This window comes from Peromyscus californicus, unplaced genomic scaffold (genome assembly GCF_007827085.1).
Source record: "Peromyscus californicus insignis strain IS unplaced genomic scaffold, ASM782708v3 Scaffold_7__1_contigs__length_154581171, whole genome shotgun sequence".
Classification (NCBI taxonomy): Eukaryota; Metazoa; Chordata; class Mammalia; order Rodentia; family Cricetidae; genus Peromyscus; species Peromyscus californicus.
In genome coordinates, this window is record NW_026294595.1 from 46,651,855 (window position 1) to 46,671,016 (window position 19,162).

The 19,162-nt window shown below is 46.1% G+C and overlaps 1 pseudogene; it reads left to right on the top strand.

Annotated features, from left to right (window-relative positions):
• Positions 1-632: 632 nt before the first annotated feature.
• On the top strand, positions 633-7,168 carry LOC128100874 (cofilin-1-like; annotated as a pseudogene).
• The last annotated feature ends 11,994 nt before the right edge of the window (positions 7,169-19,162 follow it).

Here is a 19,162-nt window from a genome sequence, read left to right on the forward strand (position 1 = left end):
TTGGCTTTAATATCAGTTTCACTCATAAAATGTGCACCTACGAGAAGGTTTTCTAGATCAAATCGATTTTCCCATTGCAGAAAAACTGACCTAACTCTGTTCTTGCCCATACACTAATAAAAAGGTATTCTTAATCTTTCCACGTGATTTAGTTTGGGCTTGTTTTTGCTTTGAAAGTATTTTCTTATTGTTTTAAGCATGGATACAGTGCAGACCGAAATCTAGCCAAGCGTTGGAAGAAGTCTCATTCAGCTGGAAGGCCATCACTGCGACTTTCTTGGAGGAATTTTATGGAAGAAGCAATGATTTGAAGTTCTGAAGACCTAGAAGCGTAGTTCACTGGTAAAGCGCTTGTCTCGCATGCACAGAGCTAGGGGCCGAGAGAACAATCTTGAGCTACTCAGTTGATTATAACAAGTTGATAATAATAGCTGACATACTAGGATTTCAGTAAATGCCCCATGGACAATTTACTAGAGGTAGCTGGGGCGCAATAGAAAGTAGCTGGGGGATTTCTTAATTAGAGAAACTTTATTCTGAAGCCAATCCCTCTGCTACTCACCGTCACCTCTCTCAGGGACCCCAGAGGAGCCTCATTGCCCAAGAGGAGGGAGCTCAAGGCCATTTACGCAATGCCCCCTACATTCCGAGACAGGGTAAGTGGCAAAACAAGGATTGCAGCCAGACCTGGGGGATCCAAAGTCTAGGTTCCTCCCCACGAAGTTCGAGGGTCAGCCCGCCTCTCTGACAACAGCTCCAAACGTCTTGGCTGCGTTCACAGTCCTATCTTGCTCAACCAAATCTCATCCTCAGACAGGACTCTCCAACTCTAAGGCCGGAGCTGGCAACATGAATTAGTTACCATGGGTCATATTTGAGAAGGAACAACATTGATCTTCTGTAAAACTTGCCTACTGCTCAGCCCGTTATTGTCTCGGAAACAGTAACCCCCAAGTTATCAGTTTCTCTAATAATTTTTGTCTTTGCTCCTTTGGGAGATGTTCGTCCATTTTTGAGACAACTGTCATGCAGCCCAGGCTAGCCTAAAACTATGTAACTGAGAGCTGGAGAGATGACTCAGAAGAGACACTGGCTGCTCTTCCAGAGGATCGAGGTTCAATGCCCAGCATCCACACAGCAGCTCACAACTGTCTGTAACTCTAGTCCAACACCCTCACACAGACATACATGCAGGCAAAACACCAATTTTTTAAAAAAATTATGTAACTGTGACCCTGAACTCCTGAGCCTCCTGCTTCTCCTTGCTGAGCATTAGGATTACAGGTGTGCACTCCCACACCAGGTCTATGTTGTTCTGAACATCTAACCAGGGCTTCCTGCGTGCTAGACAAGCTGTCTGACACCCCAATTCCCCAGCTGTGTGTTAAAAGATAGAAATCTGTATCTTGGACAGAAACCACCTCATTTTCAAACGTTGATGTCAAGTCTACTTGTCTTAAGGACCATTACGTGAGATAACATCAAGCAGTTAAACTATATAATAGTTACTTTGGAAGAAAAGGGTTTTGGTTTTTTTTTTAAATATTCTTATTGTTTTTTCTGGTAGACATCATTTGGCTTAGGTCTGGGTAAGTGAGCTTCTAGATAACACCCCAGAGAAGGACACTGGCCACAAGTCCCCAGTAGAAAAGGAGTCAGCCATTTATTAATCAGTATCATTTCAAATAGCACAAAAGACAGATTTTAATGTTCCTAAGACATTACAGACACTGGGGAAACTGATACATCTCTCCTTTAGCAACACATATCAACCAGGTCCTAAAAATAAATAGACAATCCCAGCATTTTTGACAGAGTAAGGCAGAAAGATCATGAGTTTGAAACCAGCCTGGCCCTCGAACCCAGACAGTCTCAGAACAAAAAGCAAACATTAAAACGACAACAACAACAAACCATCCCTGAGTGGTGGCGCACACCTTTAATCCCAGCACTCGGGAGGCAGAGGCAGGCGGATCTCTGTGAGTTCGAGGCCAGCCTGGGCTACAGAGCAAGATCCAGGACAGCCAGGGCTACACAGAGAAACCCTGTCTCAGAAAAAAATAAACAAAAAGCAAACATCCAAAGCTAACTTACACTAAAACCATCTCCTTGCTGCCTACGGGGTGGTTCAGCTGATAAAGGCACATGCCACCCAGCCTGGGGACCTGGGTTTGAGTCTTCCAACCCACAAGGTAGAAAGAGAGGTGACCCACAAGTTGTCCTTTAATCTAATAAATGTTTTCTTTTGTTTTTTCAGAAAAGGTCTCACTGTGTAGCCTTGGCTGGCCTTAAACTCCCAGAGGTCCACCTGCCTCTGTTTCCCAAGTGTCGGGATTAAAGGCGTGCCTGGCCCAAAGATTTTACAAAAATAAAATAATTTTTAAAAAATCAACTCCTTGTTTTGAGGCAAATTTCTCTTATCTGTATCAAGTCAAGGAAGTGTTATCGGGATTCAAGGTAACTTTCTGTTTACTCCCAAGAATGACAATTTAAATGAAAAGCCCTCTGGTGGAATTATAGCAAAAAGAAATGAATTCCTATTTTCTAAGCTTCTCTCTTTAGCTCTGGCTTTCAGTGTCTGCAATGGAGATAGGGCTGGAATGTGGCTGCAGCCTGGGAATCTACCCAGGGGGTGGGCTGCTAAATTCACAATTTGTAAAAGAAGGCCCTAAAGTCACTCAATGGGAACGGTCATTTACCTCTGTGCCTCAGTCAGTCCTCAACAGCCTAGTGTCCTGGTTTGCTTGGAAGCATCTAATTCCCATTAGAAACTATAGAATTCCCCATATAAAGGTCAGTTTTCCCCTCCCAGCTCTGTATAACTTTTTGAAGCGTGGCACCTTAAATTATTGCAGGTGCTTCATCATATCTGTAAAGATGCAGTTTTCAAATATGTACGCTGAAAGACCGAACTAGTAAAAAGGAAGAACAAAAATGTTTGAGCTGTCAGCTTCCCACTGATTTGACTAAAGTAACTTCTTCTCAAGTGAAAGGAGAGCCACACTCCTACCGAGGCAGCTTTAGGAGTCGTTATTCTGGACAAGGCCTACATTGAAGCCAAATCTGCCGGAAATACATCACTGAAAGGGGTTGAACTACATGGACGGCAAAGACTCCAAAACCTGAACTTTAAACAGAGTTAAGTTCAAAATACATGTTCTGTAAGTAACTGTCTGGTTTCAGTAGCTCCTAAGTGTCTGGGCTGTCTTGAGATGCACAGAGCCGAGACCTCAGAGTCTTTACACACCTTAGACAAGGGAGCAAAGCGCAGAAATTAATCATATGCACCAAATCACCAAGGCCAGGAATTCCAAACTTAGTGTGGACTCCAGCTCTCACTCCGGTTTCTTGATACTTTCTTTTCCTTTACAGGACCATGGAAGTCATGCATGAGGATGTAACAGGTGTGTCGCTCATATGCCTGGGATGGAAAGGCCTATGAATACCTCGTGAGGGGGTCAACTGGACTCACAGCTCAGCGCCCATGCCTCAGCCAGGTTTCTGCCACACATCCTATAAAAAGCCCGCACACCAGAAGCTGAATGGTACCCCCTCCCTGGGACCTACCATACAGGAGTGAGCTCTGCTCACTTTCTCTTGAGCTCACACCTATGAACCTGTTCTAAATTATTTTCCAAAGAATTCATCCTCTCTGTGGTCTGAGAAATTCATGCTTCCAGTTCCCGAAGTAAGAACTGAGAGCCACCGGCTCAGTGGAAGTTTCTTGTGGGTGTGAGCTTCCGGCACCGTAACTCTGGAGTTAAACCAGTCTAAGCTAGAAAGCCCCCATCGTCCTCAAGGATCTCACTTCCCCCTGTTTCAGTATTTTCTGGGAGTCCCAAAAACGAGACGAAAATTAGACAGTGAAAACATCTTGAGTTCGTCTGCAACCCTGTCGAGGTCAGAGGACAACTTTCAGGAGTCAGTTCTCTCCTTCCACCATGGGGTTCTGGAGATGGCACTCAGGTGGTCGGCCTGACAGCAAGCTGTGACCTGCTGAGCCATCTTGTCAGGTGACTGTGGAAGGCTCTTGACTGAAAGCCTTTTAAAGTCACCATTGGCCATGCTTTGGGAGTGCTTCCCTGAGCCTCCCGTGCCCACATCCAAGTCTCTGTCTCTCTCTCTCCCTCCCCGTGTGTGTGTGTGTGTGTGTGTGTGTGTGTGTGTGTGTGTGCGCGCGCGCGCGCGCGCGCGTGCATGCGTACGGGGGGGGGGGGGTCAGAGGACAATTTGAGGGAGTCGGTTTCCTGGGGGCCCACTGTTTCCTGGGGGCCCACTCCAGGCACCAGGGATGGCAGCAAGCACCCTGACCCACTGAGCCATCTCTCTGGCCCTACAGCTAGCTACTTGCAGTGTAAAATAAGCCAGATTTTCTACAGCTAATTCAGATTTTATAAAATCTATAAACCTGCCTCGCAGGATGCCATATTGTCCACGTCACGCATAGGTTTAATCAAAACTTTAAAAGGTGGAGATCATGGCAGAAGATCAAAGGAAGGAGAAATAGGTGGTTAGCTGTGGTCAGTTTTACATCAATAGCATGTAGCCGCCGCCGCCTCCTCCTCCTATTTCTTGATAAAAACCCATTAATTCCAACTCCCTCCTGTGCTAACATTCACTTCAAGAAAAATATGCTTGGACCTGCCTCGCACCTCCATGCCGTTCACAGGGCGAGCAAGGAGCTAAGTGTGGAAACAGGCTGAGCGACTGGAACAGCTCTGCTGAGCTCAGCATGTCTCTGGCTCCTGGGCCCCTCCTCCACCCACCTATGCAGTCCTCTCAAGGCCCCTTCCCCGCCTGGGGTGGAAGAGAGATCAGATAAGGGCACGTAAAAGGTTACACAGTGACCAAACAGCACACGCGCGAGCATCTCCTCCGGGGTGGTGGCAAGAAACAGAAACCCTAAGCCCTGTTTTTGCTCACGCTCTGAGCGAAGGAGTCCAGAAGGTTACATTTTTATCTGTTTTGCATCTTAAGTAAATCCACTAATTCAGAGAACCTGGACTTGGGAGCAGAGAGCAAGGACAGAGGTGCAGGATTAAAGTGGCCATTCCGAACTGCGAGCCGCTGCCCCCTCCCCTCCTCCACCACTGCTCCCTCAGCCTTCTGTCCGGCTCAAACCGACTTTAAATACATACAGCCTTTTTCATCAGCCCGGGGAACAGAACCCAGAGACTCGTGCACGCTAGACAAGAAGCATTGCACCCCTGAGTTCCATCCTCAGCCCTCCAATATATGTGCTCTTTTTGGAGGGGCTGCGGGTTCAACTCAGGGTTTCCCTGTGTAACCCTGAAACTTGCTCTGTAGACCAGACTGGCCTTGAACTCAGAGCTCTTCCTGCCTCCGTCTCCAGAGTGCTGGGATTCAAGGTGTGCACACACACACACACACCTGGCTGTTTATTTTATTTTTGACACGGGGTCTCACGCCAGGCCAGCTGACCTTGAGTTTGCGGGTAACCCTTTTGCCTCAGCTTCCCCGCGGCTGGGATTGCAAATGTGAGCGAGCCACTGCCCCCAGACAATAGACGTAAGCAAACAATTCAAAGATTTGTTCCTATTTGATGGGTATGAGTGTTTTGCTTTCATGTGTGTACATGCGCCATGTGTGTGCCTGGTGCCCTTGGAGGCCAAAGCGTGTGTCGGGCCCCCTGAAGTTGGAGTTACATATGGTTATGAGCAGCCACGTGGGTACCAGGAACCAAACTCGGGGCCTCTGCAAGAGCAGCCAGTGCTCTTAACTGCTGAGTCATCACTCGAGCTCAGTCAATCATAGCAAGCACAGGTGCTCGTGTATCTGGTTTCTTTTCAGTAGAAGGAAAACTCTCTAAAATGAGGACAAACGTAACATAGTAACTACACAAACCAGTAACAGTCACTTATGGTCACTACCAAGTATCACGTGCTGTACTGTAATTATGTGGACTATACTGTAAAAACAAAAAAAAATATGGAGTCTCACTAGGCAGCCCTTGAATGGCCTAGAACTTGCTGGCAAGACCAGACTGGTTTCAGATTCACAGAGATCCACCTGCCTCTGCTGGGATTAAAGGCACCACACCTGGCCTTCTTTCTTCCTTTTAGGACACTGGCTTACAGTAGTCTTACGGAGCCCAGATGGCTATGGAACTGAACATTACCTTGAACCTCTGATCTTCCTATCCTGACCTCCTGAGCGCGAGGATTGCAAGTGTACAGCCCTGTGCCCAGCGTAGGCGGTGATGGGGATGGAACTCAGGACTGCAAACACTCTGTGAACGAAGTTACAGCCCCAGCCCCTAAGGCAGATAGATACTTATCAAAGCATTGCTTGCTCAGTTAGTAGGAGGGCTATCTGGTTCCGGGCCCCTTACTGTGTCCAACTTACTCTAGCTGACTCAAGGGAAGAAACTAACGCCAATCAGGTCCCAACAGCGGCACCAGGCCAGGCCTTCTGTCGCTCTCCTTGACTCCCTCTCCTTGCAGAAACAGAGCCTCAGGTGTGGCTTTCTCTGATGGTGTCATTAAGGTGTGTAGTGACTTGAAGGAGCTCAAGCCCTTCAATTCCCAGAGGAAGTGAAGGAACACAAGAAGGCGGTGTTTGTTCTCCCGCCTGAGGACAAGAAGAGCATCATCCTGGAGGAAGGCATGGAGATGCCAGGAGGTGATACAGGGCAAACTGTGGATGACCATAGACCAACCACCTTTGTCAAGACGCTGCCAGACAAGAACTATCTCTGGGCTCTCTATGATGTGACCTAGGAGATCGAGGAGAGCGAGGAGGAGCTGATGTTTATCTTCTGGGCCTCTGAGAGTGCACCCCTTAACAGCAGAATGACCTGTACCAGCTGCAAGGATGCCATCAAGAAGCTATCAGGCATCAGTCACGAATGAAGAACAAACTAAGCCGGGCGGTGGTGGCGCACGCCTTTAATCCCAGCACTCGGGAGGCAGAGGCAGGTGGATCTTTGTGAGTTCGAGGCCAGCCTGGTCTACAGAGCAAGATCCAGGAAAAGGCGCAAAGCTACACAGAGAAACCCTGTCTCAAAAAAAAAAAAAAAAAAAAAAAAAAAACCAAAAAAAGAACAAACTGCTAAGAGGAGATCAAGGACCACTGCATCCTGGCAGAAGAACTATGTACAGGCAGTACCATCGTCTCGCTGGAAGGCAAGCCTGTGAGCCCCCTCTAGACCCCTCCCTAGAGCATCTAGCAGCCCCAGACCTGCTCTTGGGTGCTGAAGGCTGCCCTTTTCCTGTGATACCTCAGCAGGCAGAGGGCAAGGCCTTCACCTCAATTGCCAAACATCTCCCCTGGACAATCCTCCCTGCTCCATCCTTTTTTTTTTTTTTTTTTTTTTTTTTTTTTTAAGATTTATTGCTGGGCAGTGGTGGCGCACGCCTTTAATCCCAGCACTCGGGAGGCAGAGGCAGGCGAATCTCTGTGAGTTGGAGGCCAGCCTGGTCTACAAAGCGAGTTCCAGGACAGGCTCCAAAGCTATACAGAGAAACTCTGTCTTGAAAATACATACACACACACAAAGATTTATTTATCATATATGCAGAGGGCACCAGATCAAATTATAGATGGTTGTGAGCCACCATGTGGTTGCTGGGAATTGAACTCAGAACCTCTGGAAGATCAGCTGATACTCTTAACCTCTGAGCCATCTCTCCAGCCCACAAACTGCTTTTGGTCTTCTGAATCCCCTTGGGTTGAAACAGGCCAAGTTCCCCTCAAACATCCAGTTTTGGAGAGCCTGTATTTCTTAAAGACATCCCGACTTCTCATCCCATGCTGCCAACTTCTAACTGTAATGGTGATATCATGCTTGTCTGTCCAGTTCTGTATGTTATGAGGTTATGGAAATGCCCCTCTGGACCAACTGGTAACCTTTTCTTTTCCCCTGGTCTTACCCACTCAAGGAAACAAGACAGTAAGGGACCTTCCTTGCGTACTAAGGCTAACAAGGAAAAAACGAACTAGCAGTTGGGGGGTGGGAGACTAAATAGGTATGAGTCACTAGAATGCCAAAGCCAGGCATGGTGGTGTACACCTTTAATCCCAGCACTCTGGAGGCAGAGACAGGCAGATCTCTGAGTCCAAAGATAGCCTGGACTACAGAGTGAGTTCCAGGAAAGCCAGGGCTACCCGGAGAACCCCCAATACCCAAAGGAAAGAATTCCGAGGAAATACTGGCCTTCACTGATTCCTGCCTTTCATGGCAGCCTGCTTACACAAAAAGGCCAAAGTAAAGGAAGTGTGTCCCAATCCTTCACAAGCTTTGCTTTACTCAGTGGGAACCTCTTTCTCTTCCCCAAGTGCTCAGTGTCCCTATCATGCCCAAATCAAAATCTGTTACTAAATAGGTCTGTTCTCATTAATATGTAAAAGGCCATGAAGCCCAATGTTCTGTTTCGTAGAAATGCCTGCACTTGCCGGGACATTTTGATTTTATGGGGTCAATCTCCAGGGACAGGATGTCACGTATGAGAGTCAAGAGAGCAGATCCTCTTCTAGACAAGGAGCAATAGAATTCGTCTCAGCAGGGAACCATGCCAGCAACTCCCTCACAGTATTTGTGGCTCCACTTGTGGAACACTCACTACAGGCCAATGGCATGCCAAGTGCGGCAGAAACATCTTCTCATCTTTATTTCAAAGGAGAAAAGACAGCATCCAGCCTCCTCTGTGGCCTTCCGAATAGTCAGTCTGATCGTGGCCATCATAGAAATTCCTAGCCCAAACCAGAGTCCAGGGCATCCCAGAGCAACCCCAAAAGAGGACCCATTCTTCTGCATCACTAGTGGGGAGGGCTGAGAGACAAGGCCACCCCACCTCCGTCCCTCCTCTTCTCTACTGGACCCTTCCTCTTCTCTACTGGACCCTGTCAGATGTCTTACTAGTATTCTCAAGGCCTGGGGAAGTTCAACAGCGGCCTGATCTAAATGCAATGGGAGAATACTCTGGAAGTTCTACAGAGCAATGCACCAGGCTGACTCGTGATCACTGCTGGCTAAGATGTTATTGAAATTTCTGAGGCCAATGAGGATTTCATCTACAAACCAAGGAAAATCTCAAAATATGCCAGCAGATGGAAGATACAATACTGTCCTCACAGGCACTGCTGGCCACATCTCCAAAGCTCCAAAATCAGTGCAGCAACTCCTCCAAAGAGATTTTGATACCATGATGTGTGTGTGTGTGTGTGTGTGTTTGTGTGTGTGTGTGTGTGTGTATGTGTGTGTCTGTGTCTGTGTGTCTGTGTCTGTGTGTGTGTCTGTGTGTGTGTTTCTGTGCATGCCTGTGGTCAACTTGGAAATCACTGTTCATCCAGGCTGACCGCAAACTTGCAGGGATCCTCCTGCCTCTTCTCTCAAGTGCTGGGATTACAGGCATGCACATTCACCGGTATCTAGATCAATATTCTGCAACTACTCAAAACCAAACAAATTCTGAACCTAGCTAGAGCCCCTACAGTGCTTGGTAAGGAGAGGATGCTGAAAGGCAACAGCAGTGGGGGCTGGAGAGATGGCTCAGCGGTTAAGAGCAATGGCTGCTCTTGCAGAGGACCCAGGTTTGATTCCCAGCACCCACAGAGTGACTTGCAACTGTCTGTAACTCCAGCTCCAGGGGATCCAATGCCCTCTTCTGACTTCTGAGGGCACCACATGCATGTGATGTATGACACTCACATGCAGGTACTCATACACATAAAATAAAATACATTTTTACTGGGTGGTGGTGCCCGCCTTTAATTCCAGCACTCAGGAGGGAGAGGCAGGCAGATCTCTGTGAGTTCTAGGCCAGCCTGGTCTGCAGAGTGAGTTCCAGGACAGTCAGAGCTACACAAAGAAATCCTATCTCAAAAAAAAAAAAAAAAAAAAAAGGAAAAAAAATTTTATAAAAAGGAAGGAGGGAAGGAAGGCTACAGCAAGCCAGACACAGTAACACACAGCTGTAAATCCAGCACTCCAGAGGCTGAGGAAGGAGGATTGCTGGGAGCTGAAGGCCCCGCTGAGCTGTATATTGACATGCCAGGCAATGTTACACAGCCAGACCTTATCTCAAAACACATCTGCCTATAACCCAAGAACTCTGAAGGTAAATAGAGAAAAGGAGAAAGAAACCCAACGAAACAATTCAATCACTCACAAATCAGGAATCCTCGGCTACCTGTTGATGCTGCATCTCAGCACATGGTGATTACATTGGCTTTGGAAAGATTACTGACATTTTGTCTAGAATAGTTTCCATGTCAGTCAACATCAACATCATGGAAGGGGGAATTGGGGACCATGGTAACCCATGATGAATACACAGACTCTCATTTAAGCTTTCTTTGTGGGAGGAGAGATGTTTTTAAGTCTTTACTAAATTGAAAAAAGAAATGAAATATGTTCTTTCTGGTTAAGTACTCAGAAATGAATGAAACCAAAATGGCATTATTTTAATCAGAGAAGAATATTTTTCAGATTTGCCTGGAACATCCAGGCTTATCTAATTTTGTGGGATGTTTTCTTCTGGACCTGTAACAATTCTACAGTGTGTCTTAGGAGCCACAATATAGCTTCTAAGGAGATTATCAGCACATTTTAGATAAACAGAAGTCAGAAGTATGTCCAGATTTGGGAGGGGAGTGGTGTGGAAAGAGGAGGAAGAGGAGCATTTAAGACTCACAGAGTGCCAGAGGTGAGGGCACCCAACTCCGTGGACTTCTGTATCCTCTAATCTGGATGGGCAAGTCTGACCAAACTCCTGCCTTTGATGCCACTTCTAAAATCCTGAAAAAATGAGCATGTCCCACATCCAAGCACTGTTTGTTCTCTTCTGAAAGGACTGATCTCCATTCATAGGGAGGCAGATCTGTGTTAACAGGCAGAAAGTAGTGTCCAAGACAGGTGTAATGGCAAATACCTAATGTGCAAAATACTTTACTAAACATTTTTAAGTTTAAAATGGCATGTTTACAGTGTGTGTGTGTGTGTGTGTGTGTGTGTGTGTGTGTGTGTGTGTGTGTGTGTGTGTGCAGAGGGGGACCAGACACAGGCAAGGCAGCACACCCCTGTAATCCCATCACTCGGGACCTGAGGCCTTGTGTGAATTTTAGACTAACCTAAGCTATATAGCAAGACCTTGTCTCTAAAAGAGAAAGAGACAGTGGGAACTGTGGGAGCCCGTTCTCGGGTTCCTCGTGGCTTTACCCAGCAGTTCCGAATAGAGGATGATTAGGGTTACAGGCCTGAGTGCAGGTGTCTGATATGGTCTGCACTTGACTGTGCTGGGGGAGGAGGTCTTTTGCTCCACCCCTTGGCGTCTCTATAAATACCCTGGGACAGAGACAGTCGGGGCCGTTGGAAAAGGTTCCAGGCCCTCTCGAGGCTATCCTTTATTTTCTATCTGTTTATCTCCGCGATATTCTCCGCAATAAATCCTTCTATCTAATATTTCCTGCTACTTACACTCAAGAAAACTCTGGGAAACTGTGGGGTTGGTGGGTAAACGCCCCACAGGGAACGAACCTGTATTCTCAACAGCGGTGGAAGCTGAGGCAGGAGAATTTCTTGAGCCAGTAGTTTTGAAAACTGCCTTGGCAACATAGACTCCATGCCAAAACAAGAGAGGACAATGGGTAAAATGTCAGGCTGGGGACTGCCTATTTGTACATCAATGCTGGTGCATGCAGAGTTTCTGTTCAAGCTAGAAGAGAATGCTCAGAAGAAATAATGATGAAGAACTAAGAGACCATGATGTCCCCTGTGTTACATCATACAACATGTTATGGTTTTGTCCCAGGTTGAAAAGGTAATCAGAAACTACAAGGCTCCATAGTACCCCAAGAGCTAAACTTTGAATGCTAACATTTGGCCTACGGGACTTTGGAATGTTACACAGCTAGATGACCACACAGATGCAGAGACCCACTGGTGTCTCACACACTTGAAAGAGCTTCAGCCAGGAAGATTTTTTTTTTTCCTTTGAGACAGGATCTCATTTTGTAACCTAGGCTACCCCAAAACACACCATGTAGGCTGCTCTCAAATTTACACCAACCCTCCTGCCTCAGCCTCCGAAGTCTGGGATTACAGGCCTGAGCCACCATGCCTGGCTTCTGCCTAAGGAGAAGTTATTTGATTTGATTTTTGAGACAGGGTCTCATGCGGCACAGGGTAGCCTTGAACTCACGATGTAGGGGGAAATGACCTTGAATTTCTGATCCTACTGTCTCCACTTTCTAAACGCTAGGATTACAGGTGTATTCTCCCTGATTATTTGGTGCTGGAGATGGAAACCAGGGTTCCATTCATTCTCTACCGACTGAGACACATTCCAAGCCCTGTTTTGTTATTGCACTGTTGCTGATATTTTGTTGTTGTTGTTGTTTTAATTTTTCTATTATGATCTTATGTCGTCCACACTCGCTTCACACTTATTATGCAGCTGGGGATGACTTTGAACTCCTAATCTCTTGTCTCTAAGTCCCTAGTGCCAAGATTACAGAAGCCTAGCACCAGGCCTGGCTTTCTCCTCAGATTCCTGATGAATAAAATTTTCAAAGTGGTGAAAGAAAGACCCGTCCATGATTAATAAAATCCCTCCCTAACCCTCTAGAGTGGCAAGGAAGAAGAAAGCCGGTAGAGTAAGTTTGGGGTTTGCCCAATCACTCTGCAAGCTTTAGTGCAACTATTAGGATAAGAATTTGTACTTTATCGAGCTCATGAAAGAATATGCTGGCTGTACTTTCAGGAGGGGAGGCTAAAATCTTTTTAGATTATGGATTAGCCTATAGAAAAATGTCTGCCGTAAATCAAACAGTGAAGGGGAAGATGAATAGGAACCTCACTTACACAACTTAAGTAAAATATAGCTCTCTGAACAGATGAAGATAGGTTTCTTCTGTCTCCCAGAATCTAATCAATATTTATATGTGTAACTCAGCTATCATTTGGCTTAAAAGGGCTTATTGGGAAATGTTATCATTTTTACTATTTTCTACAGAGAAAATATTTTCCAGCTTCAAATAAACCTGAACTCTTGAATTATAACCTGTTTTATGTTCAAGATATCTGTGTATTATTTCTCCTGCAGTTGTACATAAAATGTTTTTTCATTCAAAAACAAAGTACAAATACTATAGAATTATATTACATGAAATATATAGAATATACAAATTCATAGAGACAGAAAGATTAGATGTTATCTCAAGATGGAGAAGAAAGGAATATAGAGCAATGATTTCCTAAGTACAGAATCTCTGTTTTGTGCGATGGAAAAGCCCCACAAATGGACAGTAGTATCAGGACATAATATCATGAATGTAATAAATCAATACAATTAATGTAATTAATGAATATCATAAATATAGTTATTGAATGAATACTGCGAATGTAATCAACGAATACCACAATGTAATTAATATCATGAGTGTAATTAATCAATATCATGAGTGTAATTAATATCCTGAATGTAATCCATGCCACTGAATTGCGAACTTAAAAATGGTTACAATTGCAAATATTATGTTCATTAAAAAAAAATAAGGTGGAATGTAATCACCATCTATTATATGTGTGTATGAAATTGGAAAAAAAAAAGAAGGTAAGAGTTGACTCCCCGAAACTGCCTTCTGACTGACAGGCCCCCCATCTTCTACAAATAAATAAATATGTTTTTAAAAAAAGAAGAAGAAAGCCAGAAAGTTGCCCCTAAGCACCGAGACTGTGGATCAAGATTGACACCCAGTGGCCAAGTTCAGTCTTTTTCATTGAAATTTCCTTTCTATGTAATATGGCTTTAGATTATTTTTCCTTTCAGTTTTTGAGACAGGATCTCACTCAGTAGCCCAGGCTGGCCTAGAATTCACCGTGTAACCAAGGCTAGCTTCAGATTCTCCATCCACTTAACTCTAACTACACCTAGACTTAGGGAATTACAGGCATGAGCCACCACACCCAGTTAATTACCCATTCTTTAGGATATACCTAAATCTGTTCTTGCTTTTGTTTTCAATGTTTTAAGGTTTACTTATTTTTAGCCAAGTGTAGTTCCAGCACTCAGGAAGCAGAGGCAAGTGGATCTCTGTGAGTTTGAGGCCAGCCTCGTCTACATAGTGAGTTCTAGGACAGCCTGAGCTCCCTAGTGAGACCATGGCTGGGGCAGGAGGATTTATTTATTTTTATTTTCTGTGTAGAGCTGTCTTTTCTGCATGTATACCCGTGCACCATGTGTGTGCCTGGTACCCAGGAGAGGGTGTCAGGTCCCCTGGAACTGTGACTACAGACAGTTGTGAGTCTCCATGTGGGTGCTGGGAGTGAACTCAGCAATCATTGTTCTCAATGCCCCCCAACAACAGCGCATGCACACACACACACACACACACACACACACACACACACACACACACACTTGAGAAGTCAGTATCCTCCCAGCTCTCAAAAAGATCTGTGAGTCCTGTTGAAGAGATAAAGGACCTCTCTTCTCAGCCACCAGGTAGTGTCAACAACTTGACATTTTCCATCTTCTCTGACCCTAACAGAGACTGGCCCTAGGCCTGGTCACAGAACTATTCCTTATCAGCAGCCCCGGGGCTCCTGGCCTGCACCAGGGAGGAATGACTGCTTAAAAGAATTCCAGGTAGCCAGTCACAGCATCTCCTGTCCAATCCTCCCTAATCAAGCCATTTCAATCCTTCAGAAAGCCACTCTGCCCAGCTAAAAATAAATCTAAAAACAGAAAAGGAAAACAAAAGCAGAAACAGACTTAGGAATATTCTGAAAAATAGATAGCTGGGGGTGGTGGCACACACCTGTATCCTTACACTTTGGAAGCTTAGACAGAACCTGTGGATGTTCAAGGCCAGCCTGGGCTACACAGCTGGACCCTTCTCAAAAGGAAGTGGGGCTGAGGAGGTGGCTTACTTGGCAAAGTGGTAAAGTGTGTGCCATGCAAGCATGAAGATCTGAATCAGATAGATGCCCAGCACCCACATGAAAAGTCAGGCGTGGCCACACATGCCCATGACCCAGCACTGGGGAAGCTGAAAGAAGGACCCGGCATGCTGGCCAGCCAGGCTAGCTGAATCAGGGAGATCCAGATCCAGTAAGAGACTGTCCCCAAAATAAGGTAGAGAAGCAACTGAGGAACAAGACCTTTGTCAACCCCTGGCCTACACCGCGTGCACACACACACACACACACACACACACACACACACACACACACACACACGGAGGGCGGAGGGAAGGGAGAAGGATGGAGGGAGGGGACAAGCACCCAATCTGGCCCAGCTGTTTGGGGCTCTGGTCCGTTCTTATTCGGATGTTTTTCCCACTCCTTACCCCAGAGACTGTCATTCAGCTTTACAGGTATGGAAACTGAAAGTCAATGACTCCAAAATACTGGCTCTTTCTAAAGCGAGTTGCCCTCCTGATTCTTCACCTGGTTCCTGCCTAACCTTCCGTAGAGTGTGGATCCTTTACCCATGCAGGGGCCTGCCAGGCTGTAGACTTGGCATCTATCACCATCTCCTGTTTTCACATTTCCTACTAAGCCTCCTGGCCCATGGTAGTCTTGGAAACAAGCTTCTGCTGTTGTATGCTTTAGATCTGGGCATTGTGTGGCATGGCCTCTCTGCCTGTCCACGCTCTCTCCATCCAATCCCAGCCTCTCCCGTGTCAGGATTGCCATTGCTCCCAAGGCTCCAGCACACTTCATATTTGAGCTGGTCTCAGTCGCCCTACATAGCATCTTATTACCCCCTCAGAACAGTAACTTAATGAATTGACAGATTGGTAGCTGCCTTGGAGAGTACTGTAATTTTGTCAGGATAGGTAACTGGGATTCACCATTAAGGGATGGAAAGGAGATATTGAGAGCTTGTCTTTTTTCTTTTCTTTTTTTTTTTTTTTTTTTTTTGTCCTTTTTGGGGGCTGAGAACATAGTTCAGTAGCAGAGCTATTACTTAGCATCCATGAGGCCCTAGATTCAACTCGCAGCACCTGGGCTTAGGAGGGCCAACACAACCTTTTAGAAAAATAAGTTAATCTAGCAAAACACAGACCAATGCCAGGAGAGAAACATGGGCCTTAGCAAAGTGGCTTCAGCAACTGGATTGAATGTTAAATGTGAATGTGTTTCCTATAAAACAACTGCGAAGAGACATGGAGTGAGATGGGATGACTCTATTCCCATCACCATGAGACTGTGCAGGCTGGGGTGGAGCTCAACACGCCTGGGAAGCAAAGGACGCTGTGAAGCCAATTATGCTATCCTGTATTCACAAGGAACGCGAGCAGGGGCCTCTGGCTACTGTGGGGGAACAGCCAAACTGCTAAGAGAATCTTCCAGGGTCGGGGACAGGACCAGGTGCAGTGGTGGACTGAAATAGCCAGAAAGCACTCAAAATTTCAGACTGAAGAGGACAAGGCTGCTTCCCTCACCCGTGAGTCCCGTCATCAGACAGGGTCACGGGCATCTTGAACCTCTTGCCTCAGCCTCCTAAGGAGCTAGGATCACAGGCTTGGGCCAACAGCCCCAGCTTGAGTTCTTTCTCAGATGATCAATTTTGCTTCCATTTACTCTCTCTCTCTCTTCATCCTGGAACTCACCCATCCCATGACCCATAACCAGAATTAATCTCCCTGCTTTCCTTTCCAGCCTCCCCCACTCGCTCCCCACACCCCTTTCTGGGAAGACTCTGTGACCCTTGCCCTTCTATTTCACTTTTTAGATCGTATGCTTTGATCTTGTTTACTGTTTTCGTGTTTATGTTTTGAGAATCTGAATCTTGGTATGTCTGGTATGTAGCCCAAGGCTGGGTCCAGCTCCTCGGCCCAGGACACACACATCTCACCTCAGCCTCCTGAGCGGGGCTGTGTGTGCCTGTGCCATTTCACCCGGCTGGAGACAGGGGTTCTGATCTCCTCACTCATAGGTCCTGGTTTCCATGGCACCTAGTCCTTCCATCTAGTCCTTCTTCTCTTTCTTGTCCTTCAACATTTCTCCAGATCCCTCTTTCCCTTTTTTCTTTTCCTAGTGTTTGATGGCTTGACTCGATCTCTCCACATTTCTGTGGGGGTTTTGTTGTTGTTGTTGTTGTTGTTGTTGTTTTGTTTGTTTGTGTGTGTGTGTGTTTGTTTGTTTGTTTCAAGGCATGGGTTCTCTGTGTAACTTTGGAGCCTGTCCTGGAACTCACAGAGATCCACCTGCCTCTGCCTCCAGAGTGCTGGGATTAAAGGCGTGCGCCACCACCGCCCGGCCCTCTGCACATTTTTTTTTTTTTTTTTTTTGGTTTTTTTTCGAGACAGGGTTTCTCTGTGTAGCTTTGCGCCTTTCCTGGAACTCACTTGGTAGTCCAGGCTGGCCTCGAACTCACAGAGATCCGCCTGGCTCTGCCTCCCGAGTGCTGGGATTAAAGGCGTGCGCCACCACCGCCCGGCATCTCTGCACATTTTTGTATCTGGAAGTATCTGATAAATCTGATAAAGGAGATTCGGGACCAGTGAGTTGGCTCAGTGGATAACAGTGCTTGCTGCCCACATCTGGAGACCCGAATTCAAGCCCCAGATGCCCTATCAGAGTGGGTGGAGAGAACCAACGTCATAGACGTATCCTCTGATCTCCATGCATGCTATGACAAACATACCCACACCCAATAAAAAAGCCCAAGGCTCACTTCTATTTAAAGAGGCAATCCTCAGGCTGAAGAGATGGCTCAGAGGATAAGAGCACTGAGTGCTCTTCCAGAGGTCCTGAGTTCAATTCCTAGCAACCACATGGGGGCTCACAACCATCTGCAGTGAGGTCTGGTGCCCTCTTCTGGCCTGTAGTCATACATGCTGTATACATAATAAATAAATAAATCTTTAAAAAAAAAAGATGCAATCCTCAACAATTGCTTTTAAGTCTATGTAGCCTCTGCTGGGAGATCTTTCAAAGTGTCTTTAAATTATGTACTGTAGTCTTTAATTTAACTAATTACTTAATTTTGTTTTATTTTATTTTTATTTTTTATTGAAAATAGATTGTTTTCTCATATAATATATCCTGATTATAGTTTCTCCTCCCTCTACTCCTCTCAGGCCCTCCCCACCAACCCTTGCCTTGGACCCACTTCCTTTCTGTCTCATTAGAGAAGAACAGGTTTCTAAGAGACGACAACACAATAAAAGATAATAACTGGAGAGAAAAGTGTGAGTGCTCTGTCTGCATGTACACCTGCACGCCAGAAGAGGGCGTTAGATCTCACTATAGATGGTTGTGAGCTACCGTGTGGTTGCTGGGGATCAACAACTCAGGACCTCTGGAAGAGCAGTCAGTGCTCTTAACTGCTGAGCCATCTCATCAGCCGCTGCTTAATTAATTATTTTTGAGACAGGGTCTCACTATGTAACCTTGGCTGGCCTCAAACTCCCCATATCGACCAAGCTGGCCTTAAACTCGGAGATCTGCCTGCTTCTGATTCTCAAGCTCTGAGATTAACGGTGTGTGCCCTTATGACAGGCACTGTTTGTTTTTTGTTCGTTTGTCTTTTGTTTTAAGGCAGTTCTTATGTAGCTCAGGATGGCCTTGAACTCCTGAACTCCCACACTCCACCTAAACAACCCTGGAGCATTCTACCTATCTTGCACCTCACTGTCAGTGCCCCACAAGTTCTTGTTAATTAGAAGCATGGTTGAAATTCCTGGTCTATCCTTGCAGGATCTGCTAAAAACAACCACAGAATACTTTGTTGAGTTTACTAAATGAGAGCTACAGGTCACTAACTCCAGGGTGTCCATGTCCTTCCTCTGTTACAAGATAAGACTCACCACATACCTGTAATTCCAGTACTCTAGAGGTGGAGGACTGACTTTGTTCCAGGCCTGCCTGGATTACTTGGTAAATTCCATGTTAACCTGAGTTACTCTCAGGACCCTGAGAGTCTCTGAAGTGTCCTGGTACACGCCTGTCACCTCCAAATCTGGGAGGCTGTGCAAGTCGGATTGTGAGTTTGACGCCAGCCTAGACTACATGGGAAGACCCTGTCCGAGGACGAGAAAAGCAAACAGAGAAAGGAGAGAGAAGGAAGGCATAAAGAGAGAGAAGAGAGTGAGAGAGGACAGCGGCCTGCCCTTGTTATCTCAGCTGGCTTCTGGTTCAGTAAGCGATAGAAAGCGACAGAGTGATGCTGTTGGCTTCTGAAGCCAA